This window comes from Malaclemys terrapin, chromosome 15 (assembly GCF_027887155.1).
Source record: "Malaclemys terrapin pileata isolate rMalTer1 chromosome 15, rMalTer1.hap1, whole genome shotgun sequence".
NCBI lineage: Eukaryota > Metazoa > Chordata > Testudines > Emydidae > Malaclemys > Malaclemys terrapin.
This window is the reverse complement of record NC_071519.1, coordinates 12,328,996-12,352,868: the sequence shown is the minus strand read 5'-3', so window position 1 is coordinate 12,352,868 and position 23,873 is coordinate 12,328,996. Positions and strand designations below refer to the sequence as shown.

Sequence of the window (23,873 nt, the reverse complement as noted above, 5' to 3'; positions counted from 1 at the left end):
AATCTCACCCTTAGAAAAGCTTCAGTGACTTTTTTTTCCTCAGACTGGACACCTTCCAGGCCTGTGCACAATTCTTTCCTTGGTACAGCTCTTGTTCCAGCTTAGGTGGTAGCTAGGGGATTCTTCATGATGGCTCCTCTCCATCTTTGTTCTGTTCCACCCCTTTAATTAACTCTGAGGGCCTATTGTAATTATGTAAAGTGTGGTCCATTAATGGCGGTTTGAAATCTTGATGACTCCCATTAACCAGGACCTGATTCACCACAGGAACAAGCTACCAAGGAAAGTGGTGGGTTCTCCATCTCCTGATGTCATTTAATGGAGACTAGATGCCTTTCTGGAATGGGTTTGCCCCAAAAGTAGCTATTGTGTCATACAGAAGGCCTGTGACATGCAGGGGGACAGATTAGATGCTCTAAAGGTCTCTTCTGGCCATAAAGTCTACTAATTTCTGAAAAACTGAGTGTAGCATTGGGAGCAGCGTGTGAGGTTTTACTGTCTAGCCGGCTTGCTTCCTAGAATGAACACTCCTTGAGTGGGGTGATCCACAGGGAGTAGCTCAAACCTCCAAAGTGCCTGGCCAGCGGCAGGACATTAGCACAGCAAGGGAGGGGTGTGGCAGTGACATCACAAAGGCCTTTTGCAGGACCTCAGACTATTGGTCAAAGGTGGTGGGGAGGTGGTGACCTCACAGAGAGATGCTGACATCAGGCAGGACAGGGACGAGGGGCCAGGAAAACCTCAGAGACCCCTGTGGCTTTTCTTCAGCAAGTCTCCTTCTCGAGGTCTCTCTTTGAGGACTGAGAGAATATTCCGGTTCACGTACATGAGCGCCAGGAGGAACCTCTTTGAGTTTTTTTGATTGATTTTACTAGAAAACAGACGTCCCTGTGTAGAAGGTAAGAGCCTCCTCGAGGTTTGAGACCTGTTCAGTCTGATCCATCTGGTGACAGTTGAATTCTAGGCATGGAAAACATGCACTTAAGGAGTCAGAATTTTATTCCGCGCCTGGGATTTTGTCCCTTAGAATGACTGGGACATTAGGGTTTGTCCTTTTTGTTTCACCTTTTCCTCCATCCCTCCCTCCTTTCTTTTCTTCTCTTGCTTCTTTTGTCCTTTCTCCTGTTCCCCTCCCAACACCAGGAGGGGTGTGTTTTTGTGTCGCGGGGGAGTGCTCTGCAGCTCCCGCTGTGGGAGGTCCACCCAAAAATGTGGGGCTGAAATAGTGCTCGGGCAGTGATCCCCACCAGTGATCTGGGCCATCCTTTAGGCTCTCTGGTGAGAACCCTCAGCCTCCTGTCCTCAGTCTCTACCCTGATTGGCTAAGCAGGGGGTTATAGACAGGGAGGAGACTCAGGTCCTTGTTCTCTTTTAAGACCAAGTAAATAAGTCATAACCAGTCACATGTTTGATGAATTTTGCTGCTTCTCTGCATTAATTGTCTCTGAGCAGTTCATGATTCTCTCTAGCTTTCCAGTTCTCCTAAAATACTTGCTGAATAATTACTGGGCACTGTTGTTGGTCTGGAGCTCATTTGAGAGCACTTTATTAAGGTCATTCAATGTATGAAATTCAAGATCCGATGGTTAGTTTGAAAATCAGGGCTCTTGGGTCCTATTCCCAACTCTGCCACTGACTGGCTGTGTGACCTAAGACAAGTCAATTCTCCTCTCTCAGCCTTAGCTTCTCCCTCTTTCAAGAAGGGATAATAATGATCCGCTCCTACAAACAAACTGAATGGGATTTTCTGACAGAAATGGTTTCAATGAAATTTCCCCAACATCTCGATTCCTGGGCTCTATCCCTGCCCGGGGTGAAAGTAACTTAAAGGACTTACCGTTACGCCGGAGTCCTGAGCGGGGGTGTGGCCTCAACCGGAAGAGGTGGGGACAGCTCGGGGGTGGTGGGGGAGTCATGTCCTTCTGTTAAGCCTGGGATGGGGGTGCTGCCATCCTATTGCTCTCCACCCCGGAGCTACCAGCTGCAGAGGCAGTTGGGAGCCCTGGGGCTCAGGGGCGAATTAAAGGGCCCAGGGCTCTGGCTGCCACGGAGCTCCGGGCCCTTTAAATCACCGCAGGAGCCCGGCTGCCGGAGCTCCTGCAGGATTTAAAGGGCCCGGGGCTCCCCGCAGTGGCTGGAGCCCTGGGCCCTTTAAATCACCGCCGCAGAAGCCGGTCAAGTCCTGCATGGCGTACTGGCTCTTGCTGGTATGCTGTACTGGACCGTACCGGCTTACTTTCCCCTCTGCGGGGTTTGTTGTCCATTAGAACGGGAGGCAGGACTGGTGGCTTCTCTTTCTGGCTCTGCCACCGCCTTGCTGTGTCGGCCCTTGGGTAGGTCATTTCCCTTCTCTGTACCTCAGGCTCCTCCCCATCTGTCCAATGCGAACAGGGACAATTCTCGAACTCTGGGCCGTCGTGAGCCTGAGTGAGATAAGGGGCGTTAAAGCCCTCTGTGAAGGAGAAACCGAGAAATTCCCCTGTTTAGCACCAAGGAATTCTAACGTTTGCTAAAATATCTAGTCTGCGGAAACAAAAAATGGTCGGGGCCAAATTCTTTAACCACTGCCTTTTTTAAAGCCCACTCAGGGTTGTGAGTCCCCGTCTTTTAGGTACCTGGGGTTCTTTGCCAGCAGGAGAGAAGAGGTTCCTGCCTCCATTTTTAAGGCCTTAACAAACCCGGTGTTGTGCCCCAGTTCTCGTGTGAGATCCCTGAAAAAGAATATCTTCCCATCCATTAACAAGACAGGACCTATTTGAAAAGGGGAACAAAGAGAACCCTGGGCCTTACAGACTAGCCAGCCTCACTTCCATAGCTGGAAAGATACTGGAATACATCATTAAACAATCTGTTTTTCAGCACCTACAGGATAATTTGGTTCTTAGGACTAGTGAGCATGGATTTGTCCAGAACAAATCATTCCAAACTAATCCTATTTCCTTCTTTGGCAGGGTTCCGGGCCTAGTGGAGGTGGGTAAACAGTAGATGTGATCTCTCGTGGTGTCACTAAGACTTTTGACACAGTCCCATAGGACATTCTGACAAGCAAACTAGGGAAATGTGGTCTAGATGCAATTAGTGTCATGTGGGTGCAGAGCTGGTTGAAAGCCCAGACTCCAAGAGCCCATCTCCACGTTTGGCTATCCAACGGAGAGGCTGTACCTAGTGGTTCCAGCAGGGATCAGTCCGGGGGCCGGTACTATTCAATATTTTCCTTAAGGTTTTGGAAAATAGAGTGGAGAGCATGCTTCTAAAATTTTCAGATGACACCAAGCACTTTTGAGCACCGGATTGGAATTCCAAACGCCCTTAACAAATTGGAGAATTGGTCTTGAGCCAGACTCCATGGCTGGGCCCCTCTCTCTAGACTGGGCTGAAGTGAAACCCCAGAGCCAAACACTCCTCCTCCTGGGCAGTGCGCTCCCACCTTCAATGGGCAGATGCTGCTTAGCACTGTCAGAGCAGCTTTTGCTGGGGGATTCTCCCAGCACTTTCCAATAGTGGGAAAGTATGAAATCCCCATTTGACTGCTGGGGACGGAGCCAGAGAGGGGGGAGCAACTTGCCCAAAGTCCCACAGGAAAAGGAAAACAACCAGCAGTGAAATCAACAGGAAACCCAGCAATGGAACTCAGGAGTCCTGACTCCCGATCCCGTGGTCCAGTCACTCCAGTGGAGCACACTCCCTACAAAACTGATACACATATACAGATAGCATAATTATAATCAGCCAATCAGAACCTCTCCATAGACCGCTTACATGACAAGCTTTATACAATATTGGCTGCAAATATAACACAGTGGTCGCAGTGGTGATCTATACAGTTACAGATTATATCAATAACGTCACAGGAGGTGACACGGTATCAGTGAGACTGATATTGGAATATTGCTTCCAGTTTTGGTGTCTTCCTTTGAAAAAGATGTTGTGAAATTGGAGCTGGGACAGCAAAGAGCCAGCAAATGTTCTGAGGGCTGAAGAAAAATGCCTTCTAGTGAGCGATTGAAAGAGCTCAACCTGTTTAGCTTATCAAAAGAAGATTGAAAGGTGACTTTATGGAAGTGTTGAAGTACCGTAATGGAGAGAAAAGACTGGGTATTAAAGGGCTCTTTAATCGAGCAGAGAAAGGCAGAACAAGACCCAATGGCTGGAAGGTGAAAAGAGACAAATTCATATTACAAATAAGGCACAAATATTCAACAGCGAGGCTGATTCACCACAGGAACAAGCTACCAAGGAAAGTGGTGGGTTCTCCATCTCCTGATTCATTTAATGGAGACTAGATGCCTTTCTGGAATGGGTTTGCCCCAAAAGTAGCTATTGTGTCATACAGAAGGCCTGTGACATGCAGGGGGTCAGATTAGATGCTCTAATGGTCTCTTCTGGCCATAAAGTCTACTAAAGGCTTTGCGACCAGGGGCTGCTAACAGGGAGTTTCGCAAGGGAGTTCTCCAGGTGAAGGAGGAGCAATACAGCATCCTTTTGGGGTAAGTGACTGTCTGTAGTTGTGTTTGTTTGTGTTTGAGGGTTACTTGCTGTGTGCTGAGCTTGTGTTTGTCAGTCTGTTTGTTTGTTTTGGTTGTTTGAAGGACCGTGTGCTGTGGCTGGCTGTTGGAAGCTGTGAGCTTCAAAGGAAGGTTTGAAAGCTAGAAGCCTCTGGTAAGTGGCTGAGCCTTCATCAGTGGGCGGGGCATTCATACAGGCCAGGGCTTTATAAAGCAGCGCACAAGCGACCAGGGGCTGCTAACAGGGAGTTTCGCAAGGGAGTTTGGAAGGGGAGCAGGAAGGGGGCGAGGTTCCCTTGCCGGTTCCATCTGTTTTCTCTTGATTCCCCTTAATACCTATAAAGCCACTACATTCATAACTGTTTGCTTAAACAACCCTTTCAGCTGACAGGGGGCTGCAGACGGGAGTTTGACAGAGGGAGGCTTACGATGGTTAGGAAGACCCGCAATACCTGTGCCAGCACTGCTACTGTCTCCTCCACCTGTGCCTGTAGCCAGTCAGAGCGCCTGAGCATGGATGCCTCTACCCAGATCCTGGTGTGGTTTTGCAAAGACTGTAACTTGCAATTTCCACTTACTGATATCCAGGCTGTGGGGACCATCCAATGTGAGAGGTGCCTGCTGGTGGAATCTCTCAGGCAGCAGGTGGGAGAGCTACAGGAGGAGGTGGCTAGGTTGAGGAGCATCCGAATCCATGAGCAATTCCTCGACAGTGTCCCTGTGGAGACAGCTGAGGTAGCTGTCCCAGTACACAGGACTGCTGATACACCACTGGTGGAGGAGGAGATGGCTCAGGGTGGACGCTGGCAGCTGGTTACTTCTGGCAGCAGGCAGTGCTCCACCCTTGCTCCGAACCCTCCTGCCGTGGTTATAGGTAACCGTTATGCTCTCCTTGATACAGGAAAGAAGGAATCACTCCCTACAGTAAAGGAGGAGAAGCCTCGTACCCCTAAGGCTGGAGAGTCTGCTGCCACCACTGCAAATAGGAAACGTAGGGTAGTGGTGGTCGGAGACTCTCTGCTGAGGGGGACGGAGGCGCCCATCTGTCGCCCTGACATTTCATCTCGGGAGGTATGCTGCCTGCCGGGGGCCCGTATCCGAGACGTTACGGAGGCATTGTCGAGGATTATCCAGCCCTCTGACTACTACCCCATGCTACTCATCCATGTGGGCACAAATGATACTGCGCAGTGTGACACTGAGCGGATCAAGAGTGACTACAGGGCTCTGGGAGTACGGGTGAAGGAGTTTGGAGCGCAGGTGGTATTCTCTTCGATTCTTCCTGTCAAAGGTAGGGGCCCGGGCAGAGACAGATGCATCATGGAGGTGAATGCCTGGCTGCGAAGATGGTGTCGCCAGGAGGGCTTTGGCTTCCTAGACCACGGGATGCTATTCGAGGAAGGACTGCTAGGCAGAGATGGCGTTCACCTTTCGAGGAGAGGAAAGACCCTGTTCGGACACAGACTGGCTAACCTAGTGAGGAGGGCTTTAAACTAGGTTCGACGGGGACAGGTGAGCAAAGCCCACAGGTAAGTGGGGAACATGGAGACCGGGGAGATGTGTCGGAAATGAGAGGGAGTGTGGGCTATATTGGCAGAGAGAAAGGAGAGTCAGGACAAAACTGGGAGGAAAGATCAAACCAGTATCTTAGATGCCTATATACAAATGCGAGAAGTATGGGGAATAAGCAGGAAGAACTGGAAGTGCTAATAAATAAATACAACTATGACATTGTTGGCATCACTGAAACTTGGTGGGATAATACACATGATTGGAATGTTGGTGTGGATGGGTACAGCTTGCTCAGGAAGGATAGACAGGGGAAAAAGGGAGGAGGTGTTGCCTTATATATTAAAAATGTACACACTTGGACTGAGGTAGAGATGGACATAGGAGACGGAAGTGTTGAGAGTCTCTGGGTTAGGCTAAAAGGGGCAAAAAACAAGGGAGATGTCATGCTAGGAGTCTACTACAGGCCACCTAACCAGGTGGATGAGGCTTTTTTCAAGCAACTAACAAAATCATCCAAAGCCCAAGATTTGGTGGTGATGGGGGACTTCAACTATCCGGATATATGTTGGGAAAATAACACAGCGGGGAACAGACTATCCAACAAATTCTTGGACTGCATTGGAGACAACTTTTTATTTCAGAAGGTTGAAAAAGCTACTAGGGGGGAAGCTGTTCTAGACTTGATTTTAACAAATAGGGAGGAACTTGTTGAGAATGTGAAAGTAGAAGGCAGCCTGGGTGAAAGTGATCATGAAATCATAGAGTTTGCAGTTCTAAGGAAGGGTAGAAGGGAGAACAGCAAAATAGAGACAATGGATTTCAGGAAGGCAGATTTTGGGAAGCTCAGAGAGCTGATAGGTAAGGTCCCATGGGAATCAAGACTGAGGGGAAAAACAACTGAGGAGAGTTGGCAGTTTTTCAAAGGGACACTATTAAGGGCCCAAAAGCAAGCTATTCCGCTGGTTAGGAAAGATAGAAAATGTGGCAAAAGACCACCTTGGCTTAACCACGAGATCTTGCATGATCTAAAAAATAAAAAGGAGTCATATAAAAAATGGAAACTAGGACAGATTACAAAGGATGAATATAGGCAAACAACACAGGAATGCAGGGGCAAGATTAGAAAGGCAAAGGCACAAAATGAGCTCAAACTAGCTACGGGAATAAAAGGAAACAAGAAGACTTTTTATCAATACATTAGAAGCAAGAGGAAGACCAAAGACAGGGTAGGCCCACTGCTTAGTGAAGAGGGAGAAACAGTAACAGGAAACTTGGAAATGGCAGAGATGCTTAATGACTTCTTTGTTTCGGTCTTCACCGAGAAGTCTGAAGGAATGCCTAACATAGTGAATACTAATGGGAAGGGGTTAGGTTTAGCGGATAAAATAAAAAAAGAACAAGTTAAAAATCACTTAGAAAAGTTAGATGCCTGCAAGTCACCCGGGCCTGATGAAATGCATCCTAGAATACTCAAGGAGCTAATAGAGGAGCTATCTGAGCCTCTAGCTATTATCTTTGGAAAGTCATGGGAGACGGGAGAAATTCCAGAAGACTGGAAAAGGGCAAATATAGTGCCCATCTATAAAAAGGGAAATAAAAACAACCCAGGAAACTACAGACCAGTTAGTTTAACTTCTGTGCCAGGGAAGATAATGGAGCAAGTAATTAAGGAAATCCTCTGCAAACACTTGGAAGGTGGTAAGGTGATAGGGAACAGCCAGCATGGATTTGTGAAGAACAAATCATGTCAAACCAATCTGATAGCTTTCTTTGATAGGATAACGAGCCTTGTGGATAAGGGTGAAGCGGTGGATGTGGTATACCTAGACTTTAGTAAGGCATTTGATACGGTCTCGCATGATATTCTTATCGATAAACTAGGCAAATACAATTTAGATGGGGCTACTATAAGGTGGGTGCATAACTGGCTGGATAACCGTACTCAGAGAGTTGTTATTAATGGTTCCCAATCCTGCTGGAAAGGCGTAACGAGTGGGGTACCGCAGGGGTCTGTTTTGGGACTGGCTCTGTTCAATATCTTCATCAACGACTTAGATATTGGCATAGAAAGTACGCTAATTAAGTTTGCAGATGATACCAAACTGGGAGGTATTGCAACTACTTTGGAGGACAGGGTCATAATTCAAAATGATCTGGACAAATTGGAGAAATGGTCTGAGTTAAACAGGATGAAGTTTAACAAAGACAAATGCAAAGTGCTCCACTTAGGAAGGAAAAATCAGTTTCACACATACAGAATGGGAAGAGACTGTCTAGGAAGGAGTACAGCAGAAAGGGATCTAGGGGTTATAGTGGACCACAAGCTAAATATGAGTCAACAATGTGATGCTCTTGCAAAAAAAGCAAACATGATTCTGGGATGTATTAACAGGTGTGTTGTGAGCAAGACACGCGAAGTCATTCTTCCGCTCTACTCTGCTCTGGTTAGGCCTCAGCTGGAGTATTGTGTCCAGTTCTGGGCGCCGCATTTTAAAAAAGATGTGGAGAAATTGGAAAGGGTCCAAAGAAGAGCAACAAGAATGATTAAAGGTCTTGAGAACATGACCTATGAAGGAAGGCTGAAAGAATTGGGTTTGTTTAGTTTGGAAAAGAGAAGACTGAGAGGGGACATGATAACAGTTTTCAGGTATCTAAAAGGGTGTCATAAGGAGGAGGGAGAGAACTTGTTCACCTTAGCCTCTAAGGATAGAACCAGAAACAATGGGTTTAAACTGCAGCAAGGGAGGTCTAGGTTGGACATTAGGAAAAAGTTCCTAACTGTCAGGGTGGTTAAACACTGGAACAAATTGCCTAGGGAGGTTGTGGAATCTCCGTCTCTGGAGATATTTAAGAGTAGGTTAGATAAATGTCTATCAGGGATGGTCTAGACAGTATTTGGTCCTGCCATGCGGGCAGGGGACTGGACTCGATGACCTCTCGAGGTCCCTTCCAGTCCTATAATCTATGAATCTATAATCTATGAATCATTTCTGAAAAACTGAGTGTAGCATTGGGAGCAGCCTGTGAGGTTTTACTGTCTAGCCGGCTTGCTTCCTAGAATGAACACTCCTTGAGCGGGGTGATCCACAGGGATTAGCTCAAACCTCCAAAGTGCCAGGCCAGCGGCAGGACATTAGCACAGCAAGGGAGGGGCATGGCAGTGACATCACAAAGGCCTTTTGCAGGATCTCAGACTATTGGTCAAAGGTGGTGGGGAGGTGGTGACCTCACAGAGAGATGCTGACATCAGCCAGGCAGGACAGGGACGAGGGGCCAGGGAAACCTCAGAGACCCCTGTGGCTTTGCTTCAGCAAGTCTCCTTCTCAAGGTCTCTCTTTGAGGACTGAGAGAATATTCGGGTTCACGTACATGAGCGCCAGGAGGAACCTCTTTGAGTTTTCTCCTTCCCTTTGATTGATTTTACTAGAAAACAGACGTCCCTGTTTAGAAGGTAAGAGCCTCCTCGAGGTTTCAAACCTGTTCAGTCTGATCCATTGGGTGACAGTTGAATTCTAGGGGTGGAAAACACGAGCTTAAGGAGTCAGAATTTTATTCCGCACCTGGGATTTTGTCCCTTAGAATCACTGGGACATTAGGGTTTGTCCTTTTTGTTTCACCTTTTCCTCCGTCCCTCCCTCCTTTCTCTTCTTCTCTTGCTTCTTTTGTCCTTTCCCCTGTTCCCCTCCCAGCACCAGGAGGGGTGTGTTTTTGTGTCGCGGGGGAGTGCTCTGCAGCTCCCGCTGTGGGAGGTCCACCCAAAAATGTGGGGCTGAACTAGTACTCGGGCAATGATCCCCACCAGTGATCTCAGCCACCCTTTGGGCTCTCTGGTGAGAACCCTCAGCCTCCCGTCCTCAGCCTCTACCCTGATTGGCTAAGCAGGGGGTTATTGACAGGGAGGAGACTCAGGTCCTTGTTCTCTTTTAAGACCAAGTAAATAAGTCCTAACCAGTCACATGTTTGATGAATTTTGCTGCTTCTCTGCATTAATGGTCTCTGAGCAGTTCATGATTCTCTCTAGCTTTCCAGTTCTCCTAAAATACTTGCTGAATAATTACTGGGCACTGTTGTTGGTCTGGAGCTCATTTGAGAGCACTTTATTCTGGTCATTCAATGTATGAAATTCAAGATCCAATGGTTAGTTTGAAAATCAGGGCTCTTGGGTCCTATTCCCAACTCTGCCACTGACTGGCTGTGTGACCTAAGACAAGTCAATTCTCCTCTCTCAGCCTTAGCTTCTCCCTCTTTCAAGAAGGGATAATAATGATCCGCTCCTACCTACCTCACGGTGGGTGGAGGATGGGGATCCATTGGAGAGTGTCACTAGGAGGAGTGCATAATATGAGGTGTCCTAGCATGTTTACTCAGATCAGATTATGACATAATAGAATAGCTGAAATCGTCTATTTTGTTTGTATTTTTTTCTTTTGAAATTGTTAAGAGCAGCAACTACTTAGCTCAGACTGAGGCATCTTATCTAATTTTCGAGATCTAAGTGTCTCCTCTTTGTGTGTGATGAGACAATTTAACACCCTGTGACAAACAGGGGATGCTTTTCTTTTGCAACAAAATATTTTTGCAAAGAACTTTTATCCCACTTGTTCTGATTTCAAGAAACAAACTGAATGGGATTTTCTGACAGAAACGGTTTCAATGAAATTTCCCCACCATCTCGATTCCTGGGCTCTATTCCTGCCCAGGGTGAAAGTAACTTAAAGGACTTACCGTTATGCTGGAGTCCTGAGCGGGGGGGTGGCCTCAACCAGAAGAGGCGGGGCCTTTCAAGATTTAAAGGCCCAGGAGCTCCAGCTCTGGCTGGGAGCTCCAGGGCCTTTAAATCACACTGGAGCTACCAGCTGCAGAGGCGGCTGGGAGCCCTGAGGCTCAGAGCGAATTAAAGGGCCCAGGGCTCTGGCCGCCGCAGAGCTTCGGGCCCTTTAAATCACCGCGGGAGCCCGGCTGCCGGAGCTCCTGCAGGATTTAAAGGGCCCAGGGCTCCCCGCAGCGGCTGGAGCCCTGGGCCCTTTAAATCACCGCCGCAGAAACCGATCCAGTCCTGCATGGCGTACTGGCTCTTGCTGGTATGCTGTACTGGACCGTAGCGGCTTACTTTCACCTCTGTCCGTGCCTCTGCGGGGTTTGTTGTCCATTAGAACGGGAGTCAGGACTGGTGGCTTCTCTTTCTGGCTCTGCCACCGCCTTGCTGTGTCGGCCCTTGGGTAGGTCATTTCCCTTCTCTGTACCTCAGGCTCCTCCCCATCTGTCCAATGCGAACAGGGACAATTCTCAAACTCTGGGCCGTCGTGAGCCTGAGTGAGATAAGGGGCGTTAAAGCCCTCTGTGAAGGAGAAAGGGGAATTTCTTGGTGTTTACCACCAAGGAATTCTAACGTTTGCTAAAATATCTGGTCTGCGGAAACAAAAAATGGTCGGGGCCAAATTCTTTAACCACTGCCTTTTTTAAAGCCCACTCAGGGTTGTGAGTCCCCGTCTTTTAGGTACCTGGGGTTCTTTGCCAGCAGGAGAGAAGAGGTTCCTGCCTCCATTTTTAAAGCCTTAACAAACCCGGTGTTGTGCCCCAGTTCTAGTGTGAGATCCCTGAAAAAGAACATCTTCCCATCCATTAACAAGACAGGACCTATTTTAAAAGGGGAACAAAGAGAACCCTGGGCCTTACAGACTAGCCAGCCTCACTTCCATAGCTGGAAAGATACTGGAATACATCATTAAACAATCCGTTTTTCAGCACCTACAGGATAATTTGGTTCTTAGGACTAGTGAGCATGGATTTGTCCAGAACAAATCATTCCAAACTAATCCTATTTCCTTCTTTGGCAGGGTTCCGGGCCTAGTGGAGGTGGGTAAACAGTAGATGTGATCTCTCTTGGTGTCCCTAAGACTTTTGACACAGTCCCATAGGACATTCTGACAAGCAAACTAGGGAAATGTGGTCTAGATGCAATTAGTGTCATGTGGGTGCAGAGCTGGTTGAAAGCCCAGACTCCAAGAGCCCTTCTCCATGTTTGGCTGTCCAACGGAGAGGGTGTACCTAGTGGGTCCAGCAGGGATCAGTCCGGGGGCCGGTACTATTCAATATTTTCCTTAAGGATTTGGAAAATGGAGTGGAAAGCATGCTTCTAAAATTTTCAGATAACACCAAGCACTTTTGAGCACCGGATTGGAATTCAAAACGCCCGATCCCCTGGTCCAGCCACTCCAGTGGAGCACACTCCCTACAAAACTGATACACATATACAGATAGCATAATTATCAGCCAATCAGAACCTCTCCATAGAATACTTACATGACAAGCTTTATACAATATTGGCTGCAAATATAACACAGTGGTCGCAGTGGTGATCTATACAGTTACAGATTATATCAATAACATCACAGGAGGTGACACGATATCAGTGAGACTGATATTGGAATATTGCTTCCAGTTTTGGTGTCTTCCTTTGAAAAAGATGTTGTGAAATTGGAGCTGGGGCAGCAAAGAGCCACCAAATGTTCTGAGGGCTGAAGAAAAATGCCTTCTAGTGAGCGATTGAAAGAGCTCAACCTGTTTAGAAGATTGAAAGAAGAAGATTGAAGAAGATTGAAAGTTGACTTCATGGAAGTGTTGAAGTACCGTAATGGAGAGAAAAGACTGGGTATTAAAGGGCTCTTTAATTGAGCAGAGAAAGGCAGAACAAGTCCCAATGGCTGGAAGGTGAAAAGAGACAAATTCATATTACAAATAAGGCACAAATATTCAACAGAGAGGCTGATTCACCACAGGAACAAGCTACCAAGGAAAGTGGTGGGTTCTCCATCTCCTGATGTCATTTAATGGAGACTAGATGCCTTTCTGGAATGGGTTTGCCCCAAAAGTAGCTATTGTGTCATACAGAAGGCCTGTGACATGCAGGGGGTCAGATTAGATGCTCTAATGGTCTCTTCTGGCCATCAAGTCTACTAATTTCTGAAAAACTGAGTGTAGCATTGGGAGCAGCGTGTGAGGTTTTACTGTCTAGCCGGCTTGCTTCCTAGAATGAACACTCCTTGAATGGGGTGATCCACGGGGATTAGCTCAAACCTCCAAAGTGCCTGGCCAGAGGCAGGACATTAGCACAGCAAGGGAGGGGTGTGGCAGTGACATCACAAAGGCCTTTTGCAGGACCTCAGACTATTGGTCAAAGGTGCTGACCTCACAGAGAGATGCTGACATCAGCCAGGCAGGACAGGGACGAGGGGCCAGGGAAACCTCAGAGACTCCTGTGGCTTTGCTTCAGCAAGTCTCCTTCTCGAGGTCTCTCTTTAAGGACTGAGAGAATATTCCGGTTCACGTACCTGAGCGCCAGGAGGAACCTCTTTGAGTTTTCTCCTTCCCTTTGATTGATTTTACTAGAAAAGAGACGTCCCTGTGTAGAAGGTAAGAGCCTCCTCGAGGTTTGAAACCTGTTCAGTCTGATCCATCTAGTGACAGTTGAATTCTAGGCGTGGAAAACACGAGCTTAAGGAGTCAGAATTTTATTCCGCACCTGGGATTTTGTCCCTTAGAATCACTGGGGACATTAGGGTTTGTCCTTTTTGTTTCACCTTTTCCTCCATCCGTCCCTCCTTTCTCTTCTTCTCTTGCTTCTTTTGTCCTTTCTCCTGTTCCCCTCCCATCACCAGGAGGGGTGTGTTTTTGTGTCACGGGGGAGTGCTCTGCAGCTCCCACTGTGGGAGGTCCACCCAAAAATGTGGGGCTGAAATAGTGCTCGGGCAATGATCCCCACCAGTGATCTGGGCCACCCTTTGGGCTCTCTGGTGAGAACCTTCAGCTCCTGTCCTCAGTGTCTACCCTGATTGGCTAAGCAGGGGGTTATTGACAGGGAGGAGACTCAGGTCCTTGTTCTCTTTTAAGACCAAGTAAATAAGTCACAACCAGTCACATGTTTGATGAATTTTGCTGCTTCTCTGCATTAATGGTCTCTGAGCAGTTCATGATTCTCTCTAGCTTTCCAGTTCTCTTAAAATACTTGCTGAATAATTACCCAGCAATGGAACTCAGGAGTCCTGACTCCCAATCCCCTGGTCCAGTCACTCCAGCGGACCACACTCCCTCTCAAAGGCAGGGGAGGCGGACATGAGGGCCTGCTTGTAATTGCCAGCTGTGGGAGGGAGTGTGCAGCAGTGGTTAGCGAAGGGGCCTGGAAAGAAGGCCTGCTGGGTCCCATCCATACTTCTGACACTTGGAGTGAATCTGAGCCAGTAGCTTCCCCTCTCCAGGCCGATCGCCCCGTGTCATCACCCTGCCTGCTTGCTGGGCAGGGTAACTCCTCAGGTCACCACCACCTCTCCAGTCTGCCTTGGGCTTGGGGAGTGAGGAGAAGGGCAAGGGATGACCCTGAACAGACTCCATCCCTTGCTCCATCACCAGAGCAAGTGCTCCTCGGTGGCGTCCCCTGTCTGTCTGGGGAGAGGCAGAAAGAGGGGGAGAGAATCTCTCCCAAAGGAGATTGGATTTGCAAACCACCCCCAGGAGCCCCATGCTCTCAGACCGGGGAGGGGCTTCTCCAGAGCCGTCTCCAGTGTGTTTGGCAAGGTCTCAGCAAGGGGGCTCCCAGCCCTTCCCTTGTGGGAGACTGTTCCCCAGGCTGAGAGTCTCTGAGCTGGGCCAGACCCGGTGAGCTGCCGAGCATGGAAATCAATGGGAACCAAAGGGGCCCTAGCCTTGCTCTGCCTAGGGACATTGAAGTGGGGAATGGTTTCCCAGGAGAAGTCCAGACTCCTGGATTCTGTTCCTTCTCTAGCCTGGGCGGGGGCTGAGGGGAGAGGTGTGAGTGTGGCCTGGGGTGGCAGGAGGGAGCTGCTTGTCCAAAGTGACCAATGGTCTTTGTGACTGACCCCAGTGATCGAAAAGGATGAGACTCCCTGATTCTTGCAGCCCCAGGGATGACGAGGGGGAGCGTTGAGGGGGAGCAGATCATGCAATGAACTCCTGCCAGTGGGGGTAGCTTGCCCTCCCTGTACCCCTGTGGGGGGAGGAGGAGCTGCTCAGGCTGGGGCAGGGATGGGGAGGGACCAAACAGGCTGGTTAGTCAGAGGCTGCCTTGACCCCAGACTCATGCCTGCTCCCCACAGGGTTCCAGGATGGCCAGGCTCCTGAAGATGTTCAGGAAGAAGGCTCTGCAGGTGGCCCCAGAGCCTGAGGGAAGCAGCTGCCATCTTCCCCAGGAGCGGAGCGGCCCCTTTGTCCCCGCTGGCGGGGAAGGAGCTCCCGGCCGGGCCAGGAGGTGGAAGTGCCCAGCCTTCTGGCGGAGAAAACCCGCTCCCGGCGCAGGTGCTGATGTGGGAGAGGCACCAGACAGGCCAAAATGGAGCTGGGCCAGGCTGCGGCTGGGCAGGCAGGACCCAGCACAGGGGCGGAACCGGGCAGGGTGGCTCTGGGGCTTGTTGTTGTGTGGGCAGCAGCGGCCCCAGGAGCCCAGCCCCGATTTCCAACAGGGGATATCGCCCTGCCCGGTCAGTGAGGACCCAGGACAGGAGGTGGAGGATCCCTCTGCCAGCCCCAGCAGCTCATCCCACTCCCCATCGGACAGCAGCAGCGCCTGCAACTCGGACAGCAGCTTGGCCGACGGACGCTTCTGCTTTGTTCAAGGTGAGGAGCCAGGCTGGGTTCAGGGAGGGGTGAGGAGGGGGCTGTGAACACCCTGGGCCTAGGCCCTCGAGCAGGGCTATGGGGATGGGTTTCCAGCCGAGGTGTCTGGCCTGAGCCAAATGAACCCCACTGACACTAGATGCTGCCACTTTGGTCCTTGGTGCTCCATTATTCGGCAGGGGTGGGAGGCACCTCCCAGGGAGTCCAGGACAGTGGGGGGGGGTTCTCTTTGCTATGGGCTCCTGAAGGAGTTGGGGGCTGACAACATCACTGAGAGGGGGGAGTGTGGGGCCCGATCTGCCCTATGTCCCGGAGGTGGGAAGGGGACACATTGTCCCACCCTGCCCCTGTCCTTCCCCCGAGTGGCAGTAGGAGTCACGCTGTCCCCTTCTCTCCCTGGTGTAGGGTCCGCCAGGGATTCCGAGGAGGAGGAGGAGGAATGGGTAGACGTGGTAACAGAGGAGGCTGCTTTCAAAAACATCCGACAGCAGCTCCATGGCCGAGAAAAGGTACAAACGTTCCCCAGTTGTGCTGGAACCGAGATTGTCCTGCTCCTTCCCGGCATCCCGACCCCCTGCAGAGGGTCTTGGCCCTAATGGGAACCTTTCTCCTCCATGATCTGTGACCCCCAAGATGGGGGTGTTTGTCACACACCGGCAGGGGTCTCCTCCCCACAAGGCACTGTCCCAGTTCCTGACCCTGCTTGTGTAGGAGTGGTGGGTGATTTGGACAATAGGCGGGTCCCCCCATCTCCCATTCAGGCCTAAGTCCTGCAGCTGGTGTGGCTGGCGCAGGGAGGTCCCTGGCTAACTGACTCTCTCTCCCCTCACCCCACTCCTGGTGGGTGCAGGACGAGGCCCAGCAGCTCATGTTCCTGCACGCCATCCACGCCGCGTGTCTCGCTGCCCAGCAGACAGGGCAGGACACACTGGAGCCGCACTGCTGCAAGGCGGCTGTGCCGGAGAGGATTGTGGTGAGTGAGACACGTGCCCAGGAGCTGGAGGGTGGACAGAGACATGGGAGGGGCAGGGGTCTCCCCGGGCCGAGGGTTGGGGGATGGCTGGTGCTGGAGGGCAGCTGAGGGCAGGGATTGCTGGGGCTGAAGATTGGGAAGAAGAGACGGGAGAACTAGTGGGCAGGAATCGGAGGAGCGGGAGGCAGCTGGGGGGATCCTGCTGGCTGTGTAATCTCATCCTTGGGGAGTGTCAGTGAGGCCCAAATCTCTCACGCTCCTTTGTCTCCTTTGTGTCTCACAGGAGCTCATTGAGGAGCTTCCTCCTAACTCTCCACCCGACGCCATCCTGGCCAACTCCCTCATTGCTGTGGCCAACCTCAGGTACCGAGACCCTCCCGCCTGGTTCCCCTAACCCCGGTGCTGCTCAGGCCCATGGCTGGGAGTCACTGCCCCTCCCACTCCCAGGTCACCTCCCAAGGGGGGCTCCTCTGGCAGAGGTGGCAGGAAGGGTCACTCCCTCTCCTGGCTGCTCTGTTCTTTTCACTCCAGTCACATTGCAATGGCTTTGGGGAGAGGCTGACTCCCAGGATCAGAAACAGGAGGGGCAGCAGGGTCCAGGGAACAGGCACCATTCCTGCCCTGCCACTGTCTGTCTGGGAAACCTTGGCCTTGTCATTCCCTGTCTCGGTGCCTCAGTTTCCATTCATAGAATCATAGAATCATAGAATATCAGAGTTGGAAGGGACCTCAAGAGGTCATCTAGTCCAACCCCCTGCTCAAAGCAGGACCAATTCCCAGCTAAATCATCCCAGCCAGGGCTTTGTCAAGCCGGGCCTTAAAAACCTCCAAGGAAGGAGACTCCACCACCTCCCTAGGTAACGCATTCCAGTGTTTCACCACCCTCCTAGTGAAATAGTTTTTCCTGATATCCAACCTGGACCTCCCCCACTGCAACTTGAGACCATTGCTCCTTGTTCTGTCATCTGCCACCACTGAGAACAGCCGAGCTCCATCCTCTTTGGAACCCCCCTTCAGGTAGTTGAAGGCTGCTATCAAATCCCCCCTCATTCTTCTCTTCTGGAGACTAAACAATCCCAGTTCTCTCAGCCTCTCCTCATAAGTCATGTGCTCCAGACCCCTAATCATTTTTGTTGCCCTCCGCTGGACTCTTTCAAATTTTTCTCGCCAGCCTCTACCTATTTCCCTGCAGTTTCATGTCGGTGTTGGTGCTAGTCCCACCCCCGCACTGCACCGTCTAATACCGGCTTCTCTCTCTTGCCAGCACCATGACACCTGCCCTGGAGCCGGAACTGGAGACCCTCCTCCTCCGAGCTGCCCTGCATGCCCTCTTCACCCTGGGCACGCAGACGGACACCAACCAAGTCCAGGTAGATCAGCTAAATCATGGATTGAGGAGCCAGCTGTCATCCTGCCCGAATCCTTGCTAATTGCCTGCAGTGAGATGTGAATGAGAGAGGCCAGGATACGTGTTTGGGGGTCTCACCAGTGCTTCCCAGAGACCTCTCGTCCCATCCTGTGGCAGGTGTAGCCCCAGTTTCCCTAAGTCTGACCCATGGCTCTCCCTTGCTTGGCAGGATCTGCATAGGGTCATGCCAGACCTCCTGGATGCCATGCTGGGGAACCTGCTGGCAAAGTCCCCAGACACCAGCAAGCTTCACTACATCTTGGAGGTGAGCCCGATGAGAGGAGTGGGGGCAATTTTACCTTAACTCTTAGATCCATTCTCCAGTCTGTCCTCCTAGCTGGGCCCCCAGTGGCCATCCTTGGTCAGGGCAGTCAGTACAATGCAGCGTCAGCCCCTTCCTCCTTGAAGGACAGAGGAAGGAGCTGGGAGTTCAAGCCAGAGCTCTGCCTGCTTGTGTTGAGCACTAACCATGTGGCCCCTGGCTGTCTTGGGAAGTGAGAGTCTGAACCCCTCCTGGGAGATCCAGAAGATGGTCCTCAGAGGAGAGTCACAGGCTCGTTCCTAGAGAAACAGGAGGGCCCTAGAGAATCAGCCCTTGTCTCTGACGGGCCCCGAGATTCCTGGGGGGATTGTGCTCACACTCAGTCCCTTCACCCAACCAAGGACTTGAGATCCAGGGAGGGGGGAGGGGTCTGTCTCCTTCCTGGAGAGCTGTTCAGGAATCAGGAGTTCAGGGAGGATGGGACCAGCCCCGACACCGAACATTGTCCCAATCTAGAGAGATAATGACAAGTTGTGACCTGCAGGATACAAGCATCATCCTGGGAGCAACAATCCCCTTCTAAAGCTCTGCGATCAATGAATCTGATATTCTGCCCCCCACTACCACCACATTCAATGTCTCAGCCCCCTGGGGATGGGGAGGGACTCATTAGCACAACACATGCACCCGCCCATCAATCCTGCACTGCCTCCTTTCCCCACAGCACATTAACTACTGGACCGTGTCCAGGGTGTCGCAAGAGAGAGCCAGGGCCATCAGGAGCAGCACGTCCCTGCTCATGACCATCATCTCCCTCTCTGACTTCAACGTAAGTGGCCTCTGAGCCCAGCTTCCTGACTCCAGGCGGAGGGGGGCTGGCTCCAACGGGCTGTAGGAGCTGCTGCTGCAGGGGCTGTGGGTTAGGAGTGTTCCTCTTGGGGAGGCAGAGTCAAAGCAGAGAATGAGCCTGGCTTGAGTCAAGTTCTTCTTGTCCTGGTTAAGTGGCGACTCTCGCTTGTAAGGGGAGCATGCTCCAGGTTCATGCCTTCCTGTCATCCTGGAGCAGCTGGGGAAGCAAATTCTCATGGAGGGCCCTACCCACATCCCTGTTCTCCGGGCTCCCTTGGGGGCAGAGATAACTAAGGATCCAGCTCTAGCTCCTATCCTCTAGCATCTCCTGCAGAGGGGCTGAGGGGAAGGAGAGTCCTGGCCCAGGCCAGGACTGGGAGCTGACAGGAAAATGCTGATGGAGTCCCCTCTCCCTCTCCCTTCCATTAGAACTCAGCCGAATTCCTCAGGATGGGTCACCACGTGGCACAGCTGGCTCTGTCCATCAGTGACCCAGACAAGGACATCAGCCGGCAGTCCAGGGGGGAGTTTACCGGCTCTACCAGCTCCTGCTGCACCAGAGGGGTAATGGCACCCGCTAGATGAGTGAGACTGGGACCCCAGCCAATTTCTCTCAGAGTGACCCCGGCTGGAGGATGAGTCTCTCTCTCTCTTTCTGTGTTCACCACCACCTCCGCAATTCTGTTGGGCCGGGCACACAGCAAGGACCCTGCCCACTGTGCAGCCACCAATGGGATTGGAAGGACACAAGCACTGCAGCCAGAATGACAAGTGTGTGTGTCTCTCTCTTTCCCAGACCTGACCATCCATGAAGCCGAAGACCTGTGGGTGTGTGACTGGCACCAGGACAGCAGGCTCCTGGGGTACAAAAACACAGCCAGGGTCGGGGAGGTAAGGACACTCTGCCAGGGCATGGCATAGCTCTGCAGGGCAGGTGGCTGCCTCCTGGAGCCACTCGACGAGTTGCCATTCTAGTCCAGGATTTGGAGCCTGGTCCGGGGCAATCTGCTGAAGCCTCACATCCGGTTGGTTTCAGGTCTTTGGCAAATTCTTCTCATCGGGGCAGAGAAGATTCTTCCTGTGGACGGCAGTGCTGGCCATGCACGACCCCCTGCTGCATGTCAGCCAGGCTGGGCTGCTCCTCACTTACTCCCTCCTGGGGCAAGCCCAGCAGCTGATGGGGGACAAGGTGAGCAGCTGCATTAGACTCAGGAGACTGGGGCGGGGCCCAGGCCTCATTCCCATCCTTTGGCCATTCGCCGGCCTGGCAGCAAGGTGACCGGTGGGGAATGAGAGTGAGAGCAGGTGCTCCTGGGAAGGGAGATGAATTCACCTCCATGAGCAGGAGGGAGCCAGCTTGTTCCCGGAGCAGCTCCAGCCCAGCTCGTTAGCAAGGCTAATGAATGAAAAGCATTGCCTCAGCACGGACTTATGTTCTTGGGAAGGGCAGCAGAGTCCTCTATCTACGTGCCCTCTGAGTATTGGGAGCGTAAGCTTTCGTGGGTCAGAACCTCACTTCTTCAGATGCAAGTAATGGAAATCTCCAGAGGCAGGTATAAATCAGTACGGAAATAACGAGGTTAGTTCAATCAGGGAGGGTGAGGTGCTCTGCTAGCAGTTGAGGTGTGAACACCAAGGGAGGAGAAACTGCTTCTGTAGTTGGATAGCCATTCACAGTCTTTGTTTAATCCTGATCTGATGGTGTCAAATTTGCAAATGAACTGGAGCTCAGCAGTTTCTCTTTGGAGTCTGGTCCTGAAGTTTTTTTGCTGTAAGATGGCTACCTTTAAATCTGCTATTGTGTGGCCAGGGAGGTTGAAGTGTTCTCCTACAGGTTTTTGTATATTGCCATTCCTGATATCTGACTTGTGTCCATTTATCCTCTTGCGTAGTGACTGTCCAGTTTGGCCAATGTACATAGCAGAGGGGCATTGCTGGCACATGATGGCATATATAACAGTGGTGGACGTGCAGGTGAATGAGCCGGTGATGTTGTAGCTGATCTGGTTAGGTCCTGTGATGGTGTTGCTGGTGTAGATATGTGGGCAGAGTTGGCATCGAGGTTTGTTGCATGGGTTGATTCCTGAGTTAGAGTTGTTATGGTGCGGTGCGTGGTTGCTGGTGAGAATATGCTTAAGGTTGGTGAGTTGTCTGTGGGCGAGGACTGGCCTGCCTCCCAAGGTCTGTGAAAGTGAGGGATCATTGTCCAGGATGGGTTGTAGATCACTGAAGATGCATTGGAGAGGTTTAAGCGAAGGACTGTAGGTGATGGCCAGTGGAGTTCTGTTGGTTTCTTTTTTGGGCCTGTCTTGTAGCAGGAGCCTTCTGGGTACACATCTGGCTCTGTTGATTTGTTTCTTTATTTCCTTGTGTGGGTATCATAGTTTTGAGAATGCTTGGTGAAGATCTTGTAGGTGTTGGTCTCTGTCTGAGGGGTTGGAGCAGATGTGGTTGTACCTCAGTGCTTGGCTGTAGACGATGAATCGTGTGGTGTGTCCGGGGTGGAAGCTGGAGGCATGAAGGTAGGCATAGCGGTCGGTGGGTTTTCGGTACAGGGTGGTGTTAACGTGGCCATCGCTTATTTGTACTGTGGTGTCTAGGAAGTGGACCTCCCGTGTAGATTGGTCCAGGAACCAACTCTAACTCAGGAACCAACCCTGAGGTTGATGGTGGGGTGGAAGCTGTTGAAATCATGGTGGAATTCTTCCAGGGTCTCCTTCCCATGGGTCCAGATGATGAAGATGTCATCAATGTAGCATAGGTAGAGAAGGGGCGTGAGTGGACGAGAGCTGAGGAAGCGTTGTTCCAGGTCAGCCATAAAAATGTTGGCATATTGTGGGGCCATGCGGGTGCCCATAGCGGTGCCACTGGTCTGGAGGTATATATTGTCACCAAATTTGAAATAATTGTGCATGAGGATAAAGTCACAGAGCTCAGCAATAAGTTGTGCTGTGTCAACATCAGGGATACTGTTCCTGACAGCTTGTATTCCATCTGTGTGTGGGATGTTTGTGTAGAGAGCCTCTACATCCATGGTGGCTAGGATGGTGTTTTCTGGGAGGTCACCAATGCATTTTAGTTTTCTCAGGAAATCTGTGGTGTCATGGAGATAGCTGGGAGTGCTGGTGGCGTAGGGTCTGAGTAGGGAGTCCACATATCCAGACAGTCCTTCAGTGAGAGTGCCAATGCCCGAGATGATGGGGCATCCAGGATTTCCAGGTTTGTGGATCTTGGGTAGCAGATAGAATAACCCCAGTTGGGGCTCTAAGGGTATGTTGATTTGTTCCTGTGTTTGTGTAGGGTGTGTCCTGAGTAGATGGTGCAGTTTCTTGGTGTATTCCTCAGTGGGATCTGAGGAAAGTGGCCTGTAGAATTTGGTATTGGAGAGTTGTCTGGCAGCCTTCTTCTGGTAGTCAGACCTGTTCATGATGACACCAGCACCTCCTTTATCAGCCTCTTTGATGATAATGTCAGGGTGGTTTCTGAGGCTGTGGATGGCATTGCGTTCTGCACGACTTAGGTTATGAGGCAAGCAATGTTGGTTTTCCACAATTTCTGCCTGTGCACGTCGGCGGAAGCATTGTATGTATAGGTCTAGACAGTCATTTCGACCCTCAGGAGGAGTCCATGTGAAGTTCTTCTTCCTCTGTTGTTGGTGGGAGGGTATCTGTGTATCAGTGCGCTGTTCAGTGTTATCTTGAAAGTATTCTTTGAGTCAGAGGTGGCGAAAGTAGGCTTCCAGATCACCCGCAGAACTGTATCATGTTCGTGGGGGTGCTGGGGCAAAAAGAGAGTCCCCGAGATAGGACAGACTCTTCTGCTGGGTTGAGTATGTAGCTGGATAAATTGATGATATTGCTGGGCGAGCAGGAGTCGGGAGCAGCCGCTGCTGCAGCTCCCACTGCTGTGGGGGGAGGAAGCAGCCATGGCACTCGGTGGCTGCGGCTCTGGCACCCGGGCCTGAACCCCCCGGGCCTGGGCCTGCTGCGGGGACCCAGAAGCGCACATACTGCGCCCAGCCCCTGGCCAGTCGCGTCTGGGCTGGCTGCCCAGCTGGTGCAATCCCACGGCGGCCCCGGGGCGGAGGCATCAGCAGCCCAGCCCCGTTCGTTCCCCTGCAGGACCCGAGCAGGACGGTGACCTGCCTGCAAGAGGATCCCGTGATCCCTCTAAGCAGTCCCCACACTGCCCTCTACCAATGGGCGAGGGTTTCACTCCCCCCCCAGGCTGTCTCAGAAGGGAAACGTGCACCAGTCAGAACAGGTGATGGCCTCTTCCACGCAGTGTTGTGTTGGGACTCCCAGGGCGATGCTGCCGGCGGCCAAACATTGAGCTCCAGAGATCAGCGGCTTCTGGCCTAGACTTTTGGGCACTTAGCCTCAGTGTGGTTTGGCATATTGGCCAGAGTTAAAATGGCTGCCCTCCCTCTCAGGGCTGTGTGGCCCAATGGCCAGAATCAGTGCAGTTGCCCTTCCTTGCAGGGCTGTGTGGCCCAGCGTTCAGAGTTAATATAGTTGCCCCTCCTCTTGGGGCTGTGCAGCCTAGTGGTACGTTGGGGAGCTGGGCCATGGGATGGATGACGGCCAGGGCAGGGGTCCTGGGTCTTCTGGGCTGGAGCCTGCAACGTCCATCGTCCATTTTCGGCGTCTGCCTAGACTGAGGCAGAGGTGCTTTTGTCCCCAATCCCTGCCCTTCACAATCCAGGACCCAAAAAAGACGTCATTGTGAGCAGCCCAT

The 23,873-nt window shown here is 51.4% G+C and overlaps 1 long non-coding RNA gene across 1 annotated transcript; it reads left to right on the top strand.

Annotated features, from left to right (window-relative positions):
- Positions 1–19,026: 19,026 nt before the first annotated feature.
- Positions 19,027–20,233, top strand: LOC128823142 (uncharacterized). Its single transcript, XR_008441695.1, has 3 exons — positions 19,027–19,116; positions 19,933–20,027; positions 20,173–20,233. It is a non-coding gene; the product is annotated as an uncharacterized LOC128823142 (long non-coding RNA).
- The last annotated feature ends 3,640 nt before the right edge of the window (positions 20,234–23,873 follow it).